General features: G+C 57.9%; 1 long non-coding RNA gene across 1 annotated transcript in view; it reads left to right on the top strand.

Annotated features, from left to right (window-relative positions):
• LOC309848988 overlaps positions 1-15,855 on the top strand; it is a 315,644-nt gene that overhangs the window by 130,697 nt on the left and 169,092 nt on the right. The window contains exon 3 of the long non-coding RNA XR_014303390.1: positions 747-2,496. This is a non-coding gene — a long non-coding RNA (uncharacterized lncRNA). The remainder of the gene's footprint in view (positions 1-746; positions 2,497-15,855) is intronic.

The raw sequence follows: 15,855 nt of genomic DNA on the forward strand, positions 1-15,855 counted from the left end.
TCCTTGATCGTGCACCACACGTCCAGCATATCTTGTCTCTCCCCATCCAAAGAGGAGGAGGAGGAGGAAGAGAAGAACCCTCTAGTGGGTTTTTACTGGAATAACATTAAATGCGTAGACTGCGTCAGAAAGAAGGGAGGTCTCTGTGCCGTGGGCATCGGATCATGTCAAACAGCGTCCTGCGCTTCTCGTTCGCTCAAGCTTGTCTTACGCCTTCAGGGGACTGCGGGTTTCCTGTGGACTCTCCGCAGGCGCCTCTTCCTTCTTGCTGCTCTAAGTGACCTCTTCGGTATGTCTTCCCCCTGCCCGGCCTCTAGGCCGCAGCCCGCCAGGTGCGGCGGGCGCGTGGTCATCCCCGACCTTCAGGAAAAAATGAGAAATTTGGCTTCTTTTACTCTTGCCCTTTCCTGACCGCTCCAGGGTTTGGGGGACATGGTTGCGCACACGAACCCCGTCCCTGTCCGGCTGTCGATCCCTGCACACCCGCCTGAAATGCTTTCGTCTTTGCCGTGGTTCTAACCAGCCGGAGTTGTCCTGAGAAGCCCTGTGACACCTGCGACCCCTGGGACGCCCGTGACATCTGTCCGGCCTGAACAAAGGACCCCCGGCGGCTCCTCTTGGAGCCCTTCTCTGCAGGGGGCAAGGTGTTAGCATCAGCCTCACCTCCTTTCAGAGGGGAAACGTGCATTTGCCTCTGGAAAGTGACTTCCTGGCACTTAACCCCGTCTCTTGTCTTCACTCCGCAGGCCCTACCCGCCGCCGGCTCTGTGTCGAGCCAGTGGACCCGCGTCTGTCGCAGCCCCGCAGCCTACCTCGAAGCCGGTCTTGGAGGCACGAGGAGCCGAGAGCCATCTTCACCAGGAAGCACCATCGAGACACGGACGTGTTTCCTCCACAGCTCCCTTCGCTCGACATCCGTGCCCGCGATACGGGTGCTGTGTGCCAGCGTCTGGACGTCTGTGCCCAAGCCGAGGCCCCTACCTGTTTCCACGGTTCCCAGGCCTCCGGACCCCGGGCCAGCTGTGGGATGAGGCAGCTTCTGGCTGAGGGGCCCCACCCCCTCCAGGAGCCCCGGTTTCTTCCATTCCCCACACTGAGCTCACCACACTGCATCGCCGGTCCAGGAAGACCTTTCCTTGCATGTCACACCGGCCCTGAGACGTGCTGTGAGGACAGGCTGGCCGGCGCCCTCCGCCTTCAGTCTCTGGTGGCTTTTTCCTTTTCTTTCCCCTTGTTTATGCAGGAATGCAGGAACATTACAGACTGTCAGACTCTGCCTCGCAAGGCATTAATAGGTCAAAAGCAAAACCCAACTAAAAGCTCATCCCGGCATTGGTTCCAGTGGAGAGGACAAAGCCCCGCTCACGTCCTACACCTGCACCCCCTCGAGAGCCCCGGGCACACTCCGCACAGCTGCCGCCCCCGACGCCCAGGCCCTCCAAGGGCACCTCTGACCTCTGGTCAGATTTCTGTGAAGGAAAGCATAGAGGACAAGAAATTTCACGGTGTGTGAGGGTTACACGTGCTGGAGTCAGTCTGGCCTCCTCCGGGACGCTAGGCCGATGGGAGAACATGTTTAGAACAAAACGACAAGCGTATAAGTAACCGCGTCACTATGACCAGGGGCCTGAGGTTTACGAGAGGCCATTTTTGTAAGGAAGGGGTTCTTCTCCCAGGACGATTCCCAGTCTGTGGAAGAGCCGCTCCGGAAGGGACCCGGGGACAGAGGCAGAGGGAAAAGGTTTCCCCCAAATGCTGTTAGAGCCAGAGCAGAACTGTGGGCTCAGGCCTGCGGTGCTCACCTGCCCCACGGGCGGCCTCACCCGGTCAGAGCACCCCTGGCCTTCAGGAGGTGCTGGTGACAGACACACGCACCAGGGGTGTGGGCGACCGGACCCTGCCGTGGACGCCGTGTTATTTCCGGGTCTGGAGGGTCCCAGGAGAGACCCTGGGAGGGAATCGCAGACGCCCCGAGGGGGAAGCGGCTGCAGAGTGCGCATCAAGGACACATCCGTCAACGGGGCACATGGGCCACGACTTGGCGTGACATTTCCGAGGTGGCTGCTCGGGGGCAGGAGGACGTGACGAACAGGATGCCCTGAGCTGTGCCTGGTGGCCGCCCTGAGAGCCGGCTCTGGAACTGGGACCAGTCCGTGCGACTCGCCCTTGCGGAACGGCCCCGGGTCCGCAGCCCGGCCGTCACAGGGCTCCAGAAGAAATTGAGAAAAAAAGAAAGCTGCCGTACTCAGCCCAGTGACCATGACAGCTGGGGCTGGCCAGCTTCTTCTCAACCTCGCCACCCCGGGCACAATTAGCCCTGGACCAACGCATCCGCTAAGGTCGATTTGGATTTGGATTACAAACTGCCATCATCTGGGAGACCAGGCCTGCAGGCGGGAGCAGAGACGGTATTGAAGCTGAGGACCGCCAGACAGCCAGAGCCCTGCCCGAGGCCTCCTCTGTCCGTCCGTCCGTCTGTCCGTCTGCCATCCAGCCGTAAGTATGAATGCACGCTCCCGTTCCCCTGGGAGCCGCGCTCTCGGCATTGGGCAGGCGTGGGACACGCCGCTTCCCTAGGGCTCTCGCGAGTGTCCGTGTGCGTGGGCTTATCTCCAGAACTCGCGGCGGTGACTGCCCTCTCTCTAGTCCCTCAGATGTTCTGATTTTTCAGACAAGGGGCCTAGATTCACCACGGGCCTGCGCGGGCCTGTGCAACCCGGGGGACCAAAGAGCATCTCCTATTTTTATTCCCTGATAAAAAAGGGTGAGGCATCTGGAAACAAGTAGAAGAGCCGTTGGAATCAGGACCGACTGGGTCCTAAAAAGGAAAGGGTCAGCCAGCGAGTTCGATAGAGCGCGGGGAGCGGCGTGTGCCGGGGAAAGCCTGGGGAGGGGCAGGAGGCTCTGCGCGCCGCTGGGGCCGGACCCGCAGGAGGACAGGGCTGCGGGGGGTCACGGGCACGGCTGCGCTTCTGAGAGGCCAGGGAAAGGGGCGTGGAAACCAAACAGACAGCTTTGACCTAAAAAAGACGAATACAGCAGGCAGGGGGCAGCCCCGTGGTGGGCTGCGGGGCTCCCGGTGAGGGGCGGGGAGACCAGGCCGGACCCCGACCCCCTGCTCAGGAACCTCTGGCAGCCCCAGTGCGGAGGTCCCCTGGTGGGGAGGGCGCCTCTCCGTGAGCTCCGACCTCCAAATGGCCCAGAGTCACAGGGGAGGGAAACCCCGGGAACCTGAGAACTGGCCGTTATTTTTCTGTTCTAGGAGTTCCTGTTCCATCGATAAAATATTTTAGAATATGAAGCAGTTATTTTTGGATAAAAGGGACGATGCCCGGGGAACATGAGGTTGCCAGAGAACGGGTACTTTCATACATTATCGAGGGCGTAAATTTTTTTTAAATTTTTTATTTTTTTATTAACATATAGTGGATTATTAGCCCCAGGGGTACAGGTCTGTGAATCGCCAGGTTTACACACTTCACAGCACTCACCATAGCACACACCCTCCCCAATGTCCATAAGCCAGACACCCTCTCCCTACCCCCCTCCCCCCAGAAACCCTCAGTTTGTTCTGTGAGATGAAGAGTCTCTTACAGTTTGTCTCCCTCCCGATACCGTCTTGTTTCATTTTACCCTCCCTTCCTCCCAACCCCCCACCATGCCTCTCAAATTCCTCATATCAGAGAGATCATATGATCATTGTCTTTCTCTGATGGACGTATTGCACTAAGCATGATACCCTCTAGTTCCATCCACGTCATTGCAAATGGCAAGATTTCATTTCTTTTGATGGCTGCATAGTATTCCATTGTGTATATGAACCACGTCTTCTTGATCCATTCATCTGTGGATGGACATCTAGGTTCTTTCCATAGTTTGGCTGTTGTGGACATTGCTGCTGTGAACATTCGGGTGCACGTGCCCCTTCGGATCACTGCATTTGTTATCTTTAGGGTAAATACCCAGTAGTGCAATCGCTGGGTCATAGGGTAGCTCTATTTTCAGTTTTTTGAGGAACCTCCATGCTGTTTTCCGGAGTGGCTGCACCAGCTTGCATTCCCACCAACAGTGTAGGAGGGTTCCCCTTTCTCCGCATCCTCGCCAGCATCTGTCATTTCCTGACTGGTTAATTTTAGCCATTCTGACTGGTGTGAGGTGGCATCTCATTGTGGTTTTGATTTGTGTTTCCCTGATGCCGAGTGATATGGAGCATTTTTTCATGTGTCTGTTGGCCATCTGGATGTCTTTTATGCAAAAATGTCTGTTCATGTCGTCTGCCCATTTCTTGATTGGATTATTTGTTCTTTTAAGTTCTTTGTAGATGTTGGACACTAGCCTTTTATCTGATATGTCGTCTGCAAATATCTTCTCCCATTCTGTCAGTTGTCTTTTGGTTTTAACGGTTTCCTTTGCTGTACAAAAGCTTTTGATCTTGATGAAGTCCCAATAGTTCATTTTCGAGGGCATGAATATTTTTAGAAAAGGATCCCCATCTATTTTTTGTGGCAGCAAAATGACTTTAGACCTACAAATTCCACCCTCAGGAATTTTCTCCTAAAGAAAAAAGCCAAATAACATAATGGAAATATACATAATTCATTTGCCATAGACAAAGATTGGGGGGAGAAGTAATAGGGGAGTAATTCTGTCATTTATGGTACACATGTCTGTAGGGAACTTTTTAGACTCTAACAATATGGAAATTTCTAATGACTATAAAATGACGAACGCAGGATTAGGCATGGATCATACACTTGGGTTAGTTAGATAGGGAATGTAATGATGCAGAAAGAAAAACTGAAAAGGAATAAACCTCTCCATCCTATAATCGGGTGGAATAATACTTTCGTGCCATTCTCGGTACGTTTTGATGTGTGTTTAGCCCCTTATTTTATACTTTCCATGTATCCCAGCTCGTAGCAGGCAGAATTCTCAGTGCGCCCCGAGACTCCCCCTGGAGATGTCTGAGTAGGTGAAGTTGCCTCGTAGGAAACCCCGTCTCAGCAGAAGGGTCCTCCGCAGACCCTGGGAAGGGGGCTGCCTCCTGCTTGCCCCCGCAGAGGGTATCTGAGGGCGGCTCCCAGCCCATGGACAGTGGGGCTTCAGTCCCAGAACCTCCCCCACGGCCGTTCTCCCAACGACCCCCAGCTGGCAAGAGGCCCCCCTCCCGGGGGAGCGCAGCACCGGTGGCCTAGTGGTTTCAGCCTGCTGGGACCTGCACGGAGGATGCCAGTCGCCCACATCCAGGCTCCTGACCCACAGGACCCGAGAGAAGGACGTGTGTGTGTTTGAAGGAACCAAGCTGGTGGTGATTGGTCAGGCGGCATTGGGATAAGAATACACACCAGTCAGGTTGTGTGCCCGTATTAGATGGCTTTAGGTTGATCGCATTTTCTTCTGATGTTTGTTTGTCTTCCTCTCCTAGTTTGGTCGTTTCCCGTTGTTTCTAAGTAGTCACCGTGGCTATTAACACAGGAGTAAGTAACCTATAAGAAGTCGGGACTGGCCGGGGGCTTCAGCCTCTGTGGACCCTGTACCACCGAGGACACCTTAACGGCCTCCCCACACCCCACCTTGGGGGCTGTCGCTGATTTCAACCTGGAGACCTTGACTACTTTCCATTTAAACTCCTCACACCGACCCCTGTTTTCTACCGTCAGCGTTTACCTGGGTTTCCCCACGTATTTACAGCTTCGTGTCCTCTGTCCCATTTTTTATCCCAGACCAGGGAGCGGCGGTCACACTCCTGCGGAGTGACATCAAACCCTCTGTGTCCCCTGCTTTCCCTCTGTGCTGGAAAGGTGGTGGTCTGCCCGTTGCTGTCTGAGGGTGACAGCTCTTGCTCTCGGACATCCCAGGTGGAAATCCGGTTTCCTGACTTCCGCTCTTGAGGATGTCCGCGGTCGGTCCCTGCTGGGAAGGTGTCTGTCCTCTCTCACCGGGTGCTCCTGACCTCCTCCCGCTGCTGTATCATGCGGAGTCGAGGTGTGGATTGCTTTTCCGTATCCCGCTGCAGAGAATAGGGCTCCCCAGCGTGCGGGAGGCATCTTCCATCAGTTTCCATCCGGTTCTCGTTTCCTGGTCTTTGTGGCATTCATTGTTGACTCATATTTTGATGTTTTTTATTCATTCAAACATATTAAAAATACTTTGTTTTCTGAGTCGGTAATTTTAACATCTTTGCGTTACCATATCTTTTCACCTTCTTCTCTTCTAAAGTTATCACGTCTGCTGAAATGTCTCATCTGTTCATGCCTGTGGTTTACTTTTTCTATCCATACTTTAAGGGGTTGATCATAGTTCTTTAAACCCTTGGTGTCTGATAGTTTTGCCTCTGGTTCTGTCAACTCTCTGGTTCCTAACGGTGAGTACAGTTCTCTTTCTTTCCTTTTCTTCCTTCCTCCGTTCCTTCCTCTCTCTCTCTCTCCCTCCTTACTTCCCCTCCCTGCATCCTTCCTTTCTTCCTTCTCTTACGTGTTGAAAGTGGGACGCAGTACTGGGGTAGTCACGTTCATGGGGGAAACACGCCCCTCTTCCCCTCGGCCAGTAATGCTATGGCTGAGTCGCTCTGTCAGACGCTGAGTTTGGGATCTGTTGTTGCTATGGTTACGCTCCCCCAAACACCAGCTCGAACTCCTCTCGCTCTGCCAGAGGGTGGGGTTGCTTTGCCAGGGAATTTTTCTCATGTCCACTTCCTTCTGAGCGTCAAGCCGCCCGTTTTCACCCCTGCTCTCTCTGCGCACACCTGCCCTCCCCCGGGGTAGACCGCCGGACCCGCCCTCCAGCACCTGTGAGCCTGGTGTTGGCACTCGAGGCTTCTCTGGCTCGGTGCAGACCCAGTCTTGGCAAGCACCGCCTCCCTGGTCTTGGGAGGGGAGCGTTCTCCGTAACGCAGCAGAAAACCTCGAGTGGTTCCCACCAGGCTGGCTTCCGGCCCCTCACGTCCGGGAAGAGCCTTCCCCCTTACCCTGCCCCAGCCATGGCAGACTTCTGTCTGTGCCCTGGGAGTGAAGAGATTCCCTTTCCCTGGGGATCATGGATCTTGTTCTGTCGTCCAGAGAGATCCAGGAAAGGCTCTATCCTCCCCCGGGTCTTGGAGGAAACGCCGTGTGGCCTCCTTCCCCACCCCCGGTCCGCTCAGGAGGACCCACGCGGGTGCAGTCTCCCTTGTGTCCGTGACTCCTGGGGCTTTTACATCTGTGTCCCCCACACTCAGCCGTAGGCAGTTATCGCCCCTGCCCCCGGGGGACCCCAGCCTCTTTCCCTGCTCTGACCCTGCAGAGCCCAAGCTCGGTTTCACCTCCCCTCAGAGGCGCCTGGCTCCCCGTCCACGTCAGGCTTTGGTTGACCTGAAACGTCAGTGGTCTGACGGGAGCAAGAACAGACGCGTCTGGAGATTACCGGCCTTTCTCCGCCCTGAGGGCCCGAGCAGCCCTCTGCCAGCTTCTGCCCAGCGGCTCCGTTTCCCACAGCCGCCGGGCACAGTGCATCCGACCTGCCCCTTGGGTGCCCTCCTCGTCTCGGACCCCTCTGTGGGAGGGGACGTCATTTTCACACTCACGAATATCCCCAGGGAAGTGCCTAGGAGAGGGCTGGCAGGACGGCGGGCAAGATGCGCTGGTGACGGTCTCCAGCGCCGCGGCGCGCTCCCGCTCGGCCGGGTGCGGCGTCCCCACACTTCCTGGTCTTCGCCAGCTGAAGAGTGAAAAATGGCTGCCGTGTCATTTTGATTTGCTTTTCTCGTATAATAGTGAAATTGAGCTTCTTTTCATATATGAAAGCTATTTTCGTTCTGTACTGTACACTTAAAAATGGTTAAAATAGTAAATTATATGTTCTATATTTTTTCCACAATAGAAAAGCTACTTGCATTCTCTTTGATGAATGAAATATTCATCTTTTTACCCACTTTATAATCAATGTGTTTGCCTGATGTGTTTCCGTTGGTTTTCCTAGGTTTCTAAGTAGATAATCATATTTTCTGCAAAGAAGGCCAACACCGGATTTCCCAGTCATACTGGGGGGAGTGGGCACTCTCGTCTCCCCTTGACTTTGCCAAAACGCGTTCCTGTTCTCACCCGCAACCGCGGGGGCCTGTCGGCCTCATGGGGTGGGTCTTCGTGAGGAGAGATCTCTTCGGCTCTCGTTTCTTAAAAACATGTTTTAATCCGGATCATTTTTCCTCAAAAAGTGCCTCTGAAGTGAAGATGCGTGTCGCGCCGAGCTCCCGACTCCCAGGGGGACCGCGGTCCCCCGAGCGGCTGGTGTCGAAGCCCCCGGGGGAGCGGGTTCCGCACGCGTCACCGTCCCGCCGACCTCCGGACAGTCCCACTCCGGAGTCCCGTTTTGACCTCTCTCTCGGTTCCCTGGTATGTGGGTGATTCTTCGAGAGTCATCTGCGGCGTCTGCCTCCTGAGGGCCCCTCCCCCATTGCCCCGCTGGGAGCAGCCGCGGGGCTGGGGCACGAGGTCTGGATGCCCAGCCCCCAGCCTGGGAGTCCCGTGGCCTTGGGGCGCCGTCGCGGCGACACCAGCCTGGGCTCCTCCCTTCAGTGTCTCGGGAGCCTCTGCCCAGCCGCTCGCCGAAACGTCTGCGCTCGGACGGTCAGCGTCTCACCGAGCTATGTCCGGCCTAAGCCTTCCCTCGCTGGTTCTCCTTGAAAGTGGGGTATTTCCCTCAAAACTGTGGGTCCCGGTCTCTGCTCGGGGACGTGTTCCTACACTGCAGAGGCGACTCTTGCGCTTCCTTCACTTCTTCTAGGCTCCCCCTCACAATGCCGGTGATGGGCACTTTCCCCTTGTCCTGCTTGTGCTCTGCACCCGATGCCCTCACACAGGCACCGTCTGTCCCCCGTCTTGTCCCCGTCCTCCACACCACCGATCCCACTGCTCTTCCTGCCCCAACATGGCCGGAGGACGCGCCACGACGCTCGCTCTGCTCTTTCCAGAAGCATCTGGCCACGGCGTCGTCCACTGGCTCTCGCGCTGTCTCAGCAGTTAGCTCGGGCGCGTCATCACGCGGGCGCACGTTACACGGAGGGCACAAAGCTGCGGGACAACAGTCCTCCCTTCCCCTACCCTTGATGCTGCTCAGAGCTGGGCGGGTCCTCTCCCTCGCACGTCCGCTTCTCCCTCTCGTGCGGACACTGTTCCGGAGATGTCCCAGGAAGCTTTCTCTGTGCCTCGTCCCGTGTGTCCCCAAGTCTGGGTCAGGATGACCGTCTCCAGCTGTGCTCCCCCTGGGCCGGCCTCGGGGGCCTCTGCTGTCCCCCGAGTGCTCCCCCGAGTGCTCCTACAGCCTGTCACCTGCTCGCGGGCTGGTCGACGGACACCAGCGCGCTCTCTGTTCGGTAACTGACGGCTGCGGCCGAGGGCGGTGCTGCGGAGGGGGTGAAGCGGTGTGCGGGGGCCTTCCTGTCTGAGCACACTGTGCGGTCGTCAGGAGGCAGCCGAGCCCACGGGCGCGACCCTGCTCCCATCACTCCCGTCCGTTGGGATCGCTGTGTTTCCCGGGAGGACCCCGGGTGCCGGCAAAGATAGAAAGGTCCCCGCGCCCACACCTGCTCTTGGGTGGGCCGCGCTGGCTTCGGGCCTTCGGACGGAGGGAGCTCAGACACTCCAGATAACAGCAGAGAGCAGTCGCAAGAAGGAGGTCAGGACCTGTCCCTGCACATGTGACACCAGTGTAATTGAGCTTGCGCTGTTCTGCTCACATTCCGTGACCTCGAATTTCCCTTTTCTTAAGGATATTAAGATGGCACCGGAGCTGGTAAAGGTCTCTAGGACGCTGACTTCTATGACGGGTTCGTGTGTAGCTAGCTGAGCTTTGTACCAAGATCACCCAGGCCCCCCGTGGCGCTGAGGCCTCAGCCGCACATTCTCGCTCCCTGACCGCCTGCGAATCGGCTCCGGCCGGTGGCGCAGCGCTTCTACAACATGGGGCGGCTGGAGCGTGTTCCACAAACACCACGGGATCCATTTTTGTGTCCGCGGACAGGAAAGTACTTGAGACGGTTGAGGACCGAGGGGCTCCGGGTCTGGCTCCGTGGGTTTCTGGGGTTCTGTAGTCCCCACAGTGATGTCTCCGGGCCTTATAGGGGCAGAGCGGGAGTTCAGGTCAGACCCCGCTGGCCCAGGCACACGCACCGTCCACGGCATGGCTTGTGGTCAGCGGAGTCTGGTCTTCCGGGACATACCGAGGGCATCCGTCCCTCTCAGTCTCCCCCCGCTACAGACGTGTCTGGATGGAGACTACGAGGTTGGAGACAAGGCAGAGTCGTGACGGTCTGATGGACGAGAAAGAAACCGTCCGGATAGATGCGTGGAACTCCTGGGCATCTTTCTGGTACCCGGGTTCTGGGTCGGTGGGTCTGGGAGGATGCCCAAGATTCTGCCTTTTCTGAAACTATTCAGGTGTTGATTTGAGAGAGAGCAGGAGAGCGGGCGGGGCGGGGCAGAGAGTCTTAGGCGACTCACATGTCTTGTCCCTCCATGGGCCGACCCTGTTGCCGTGTTGGATCCTCCACATCCTGAAACAACTCTCTCTCTTTTAAAAAAAAAAAAACTTGTTGATCTCTTTGAGGAGGGGGAGGGGCGGCGGGAAAGACAGACTCCAGTGGGAGTCCCCCACGGGGCTGGATCTCGTGACCCTGAGATCACCATCTGAGGCGAAGCCAAGAACCGGACACGTAACCAACGGAGCCCCCAGGCGCCCCCCAGACTCTACTTTCTTCACAAGCCTCCAGGGGCGGCTGCCTCGGCCGGGCCCACGGGCCTCACGGAGAGCGTCAGGACACACCTGTGCGGGCTGCGGCCCCGAGCTCCAGCGGCAGAGCCCCTCCAGGGACCCGAGGCTCTTGGTGGCCAACGACCTTGTGATGAGGACAAGAGGACAACCCACCTGGGTTGACCGCGGGACTGTGCGGTCAGTGCTGGGAAGGAACGGGGGCAGGCGGGGTGCGTAAGGGCCCTTGGAAGGGCCGCGGGCAGGGCGCTGGCCCCACACCCCTGGAGGAGCTCTGTGGGCGCAGGGCCCTGTTTCTTGTCCCGAGCAAGTGGGCTCGGCTGGATGACCTCCGGAGCTCGGCTCAGCTCTGACACGGTGAGCCGTAGTGCACACGGAGAAGCACAGTCATTACAGTTGACACCGGCACTGAGCGCCAAGGACTTTGACTGGCATAAAGGACGCCCAGATGTTGCAGATTTGAATTTGCATGTTAAAGTGCTGTTTTCCCAGGGGACCAGAGATATAAAAACTGCCTTCACGCCAGTTGTGAGCCCGCAGTGCTGCGGCCCGGGGTCGGCTCATCATGCAGGCTGAGGAATTGTGTTGGTCAGAATCCCAGGGCTGGGGTCGTTGTTTCCTTGAACCTCTAATTCCCCCCAAAGTTTCACCAGCTGGAGAGAGGCGGGGGACAGGCCTGCAGATCTGGAGAAGTTATGCTGATTTCGAGTGTGGAATGATGTAGCCTGGGCCCGGGGAGGCGTCTCTTCTGCACACTGAGTGGTGAATAAATCCATTCTGTCGGGCGTGTGACTGAGGCAGGGACAGGTGTGAGCCTTGTAAGTGGTTCTCCCCCAAGGGGCTTGTCCAGAGCTATGTGGGGGCAAGGCCGGATGTTCCTGGAGCCCAGGTCCAGTGCCCCTGGCAGCCTGGCCCACCGCCCCCCAGGAGCAGAGCTGGGAAGGAATCAGGCCGATGGACGGTCCTGTGGACAGGAAGGCAAGACCCGGCAGGAAGACACGCGACGCCTGTTCAGAGGTCTCTGAAGTGGGTCGGCGACCCTCACTCGCGCTGCGCAAGACTCGGGGCAGGCAGAGCAGGGGATCCGCTCCCAGCAGAGAAGGGAGCGCGGTCTGCGGACCATCCGCACCGGAGAGCAAGACCATGTGCGGGCTCCGGAGGGACCCAAGGTGACCAAGCCCAGGAAGGCCGAGGGTGGGGAGGTGAGGGGGGAGGCGGGCGTGCTCCCGGCTTCCGGCGTCCGTTAGATGGATCCCGTAACTTCCACGCCCGTTTTGACTAACGATGTGATGTTTAAGTGTAAGTTAGTTTGGGCTAGGAGGTGCGCTGGGACGAGTGGATGGGGTCTCTGAGTCACTGAACGTGAACGCCGTACGGGGACGAATGACAGCCACGGCTCCGGGCTTCCTGAGGCTGGTAAGGGTGGGCCACCCGCGAGGCGGCAGAGCGGGGCTGGTAAGGGTGGGCCACCCGCGAGGCGGCAGAGCGGGGCCGCAGACGCAACAGCCCCTGCTCGCGCGGGAGACCGGGCACCGAGGGAGGAGGGAGCGGCCACATGCCCTCGGAGGTCAAGTCCAGGAGCTTGGCCCAGGACGGCCCTGTGTCCACAGGGCAACCTCCTGGCTTCACACACGGAAGCCGCCCACCAGCCTGAGCCAAATCTGCTCCTCGCTCGTCCGTCTTCCCGCACGCGCGGCGTCACCGGCCGGGCATCTGGGATGCAGGGAGAACGTGAGAACTTGTGACGCTGACGATGGTGAGCGCGAGGGTCCCATCCCCGGAAACGAGAAAGCTCTAGAAAGGGGCTCCGTGGTGGGACCTGCCTGGGAGCGGTGGACCCCTCTGGGACGGGCCGCACGAAGCACGTAGCAGCCGTTTCCGTGGGTCTCAGTACACATGGAGGGCGTTGGTGGGGCCGGTGGAGGAAGTCGGCCTCTGGCTTCCCCAAGAGAACGGCCCGGCGCATGGAAGGTGCCGCAGAATTGCGGTCCAGAGGGCGGCCGTCAAGTTTGAATTTCTGATAAGCAGCAAATAGTTTTAGTATAAGTATATCCCGAAGAGTGCTTGGGTGCCCTGTGCTTGAATGTGCTCCCTCTGACAGCCTTAGCCGTGACGCTCTGAAAGTTGAAGAAAGCGGACAGAAAGCAGCAGCTGGACGTCGAGAGCCCAACGGGGTCAGCTGGGTGGGTAACACCTCCCTTCCCCCCAGGCTCCCAGGAAGCCTGGTGAGCCTCGGTGGCTCCGGCTCGGGGCCAGAGTTCCCAAGAGAGCCTCAGAGTCAGAAAGACCCAGTCAGAGACCCACGTGAGTGGCTGTGGGAAGAGGGGGATCCGCGACCGGAGTGGTGACTTGCTTGACCGGTGGAGTTTGAGCACAGATTAAAGGGCTGTACAGGTTTCCGGTAACCGCACAATGAGTAGCGGTTCAAACCCTGTCGTCAGAGACGAATGCCCGTAAGCACTTTTCTGGGCATCAGCCTCAGGGGTGGTTAACTCCGCTGGAGTTCGGGACCATGGTCGGGACTGGACAAGAAGAAAGCGTCCCGACGATGGAGAGTTCTCTCGAAAACACCACGTTCCCACCCACGGTACATCCTGCACTTTACGTGGATCTCTTCGACATTTTGCCTGCTTTTACTCTTTCGATGTTTTCTAAGTTTGTGGAAGGGTATGTCCCAGTCCCTTGGTGTTCACCATGGACGGGAGTCTGAGGGAGGAAAGGGGCTCCCGATTTGTTTGTGTTTCTGAGACCCTAGGTAACTGGGTGTGCTGGGTGGCGTACAGAAGTACGAGCGGAGGGTAGCACGCTGGCCGGGGCGGGGGGTGGGCTACGAAGCCCCCGTCATGTCATTTGCACATGGATGCAAATCTCCAGGGCTCACTTAATTCTGGGGACTCCGGGGCTGAGCTGTGTGTGGACAGACTTAACGCGGGCAGGGCTGTACTGTGAACATTCTTGGAGACGAGCAGACGGGTTCTGAATGACGGAGAGTGTCCACAAAGAACCACACCTGCGTGTCGTTCCAGTGTGAGTGTGAATCTCCAGCACCTCGAGGCTCGAGGGGAAGAGTCGGGGTGCGGCCTCCGGTCCGTGGCCCCTGCCGCTGCCCGCACAGGGTCTCCCACAGCTCTGCGGACCAGCCGGCGTGCTGGGACCGTTCGTTCCGCTTCTCTGGACAGACGGCCCTGCGGAGAGCGCCACGTGCTCCGGGTGAGGAAGCCGGAGGAGCGAAAGGAGGGGACGGCTCGGCGCCAGAGGACAGTGTCACGAGTGACTTGGGTCCCAGGCTCCTGCGTTCCAACTTCGGGTGGGCACTCTTGTGTTCAGAGCGTGTGCTCTTCTGCACGCCGCCGGGGTCCCAGGGAGAATCGGGCGGTCTGGGGACGTGCGCCTCGCAAGCCCCACACCCGCTGCTGTGCTTCTCCCGGAGGGAAGAAGGTCAGAGGATGCAGGATCCCGCCACGGGCGCTGCTGTCACACACTCACCAGTGGATTTACCGCCGTCGCTGGCCGAGCTAGGGCGACGCTCTGCCTGCCCACGTGAGAGACGTGTCACGCCCGCCCATGGTGTCCTCCAGCCCCGCCAGGAGCCTCTGTGCTCACTTCCCCACGTGGCCACCGAAGTCCCCAGTCCCCCGGCGCCCGAAGAGGGAGCCGTCAGCAGGTGGCCCAGGGACGTGGCACGGCACGTGGTACTAGATGACGGGTTTAGACGGAGTCAGAACCTCTGTCTCTGGAACACGCAGTCAGCGATCCTCTGGGGGGAAGCACTCGGTGGCTGCGCACGCCGGTAGTTCTGCTCAGAATAGCTATTATTTATCAGTCTTTTATTTACAGGGTTGTTCTTGTTATTTGGCACCTGTTTTCGTTCTGCAATTAGAATAGGCAAGGATATATATTAATAATTATAATTAGGTTCAGGAAAAATTAAAGCCAAGTGAAAACAAATGGCTACATCTTTACAAGAGAATTTACCTCTTTGTTGTCTGGTGAGCGCGGAGTCATTAAGGATTACAGATTGTTTGCAACCCTCGGCACACTCTGTTTGTGTGGGAGAAAATACAAGAGGAGAAGAATGAGAGGCAGCCCCTGCACGTCTAGAAAGGGATGTGAACATCCGTTTTTTATTTAGTGCCTAATGTCTGAAAATATTAGGAAGTGATATTTTAAAGCAGATTTGTAAGGGACCGAAGTTGGTGCGTCGTCACCGTGTGACTTTCAGTATTGTCCCGCTAACAAGGCTCGTCGGGCTGGTCTCCTTGGACACCCGCAGGAGCAGACAAGCGGCAATTTTACGCGTTACGACAGAGTCTGGACGGGCTTGTTGGAAGACTGAAGGCGGCTCCGCTGAAGTGCCGGCACGTCCTGCCTCCTGGACAGGATGGGGCCAGCCTGGAAGGGGTGCCTTGGGGCAGGCGGGCGCGGGACGCAGCCGTCCTATGGGCTCTCCCGGGAGGCCGCGCGCCGCCGATAGTCATGTGTGCTGGCTGCACGAGCCTCCTTGACACTTCTGTGCCCAGTAAACCTTTTTAGTCCCTGCCCAGTAAGAAGTGGGACAAGAAGTGCCCAGCGCGGTGAGTACCCGGCACCCGAAAGCCACTGTCAGACGCAGTACGTTCCAGGCGTCCCCCCGGGGACGATGTGAACCACACCTGCTGGACATCTGCAGAGCCCCGAGGTGTGTGCGCGGTCAGGCCAGCTGCTCCGCATCAGCCGGAGGGACAGCCCCTGTTGCTCCAGCCGCAAACCGTGGTGCGGCGCCCGACGGGGCATCCGCAGGTGCCCATGTCTTTCTGCCGTGACTCATGGCAGGGCCGGGGTGGGGGGGTGGGAGCTGCCTCGGTGCTCTGGGCCCCCACTTATAAATCAGCACATTTGGGCTTTTCTAGTTAAGTGTTCCAATTCTATTTCATTTACATAGAACTGTATTCTAGGGGCACCTGGATGGCTCAGTGGGTTGGGTAACTGACTCCTGATTTCGATCCACGTTACGTTCTCAGTGTCCTGGGATCGTGCCCCAATTCCCCGGCTCCGCGCTCCGCAGGGGTCTGCTGGAGGAGTCTCCCGCTCGCTCCCACCCCAGCCCTGCTGCTGCCCTGGCGCTCACTCTCT

Source organism: Mustela nivalis (genome assembly GCF_964662115.1).
Source record: "Mustela nivalis genome assembly, chromosome: 15".
NCBI classification, from domain to species: domain Eukaryota; kingdom Metazoa; phylum Chordata; class Mammalia; order Carnivora; family Mustelidae; genus Mustela; species Mustela nivalis.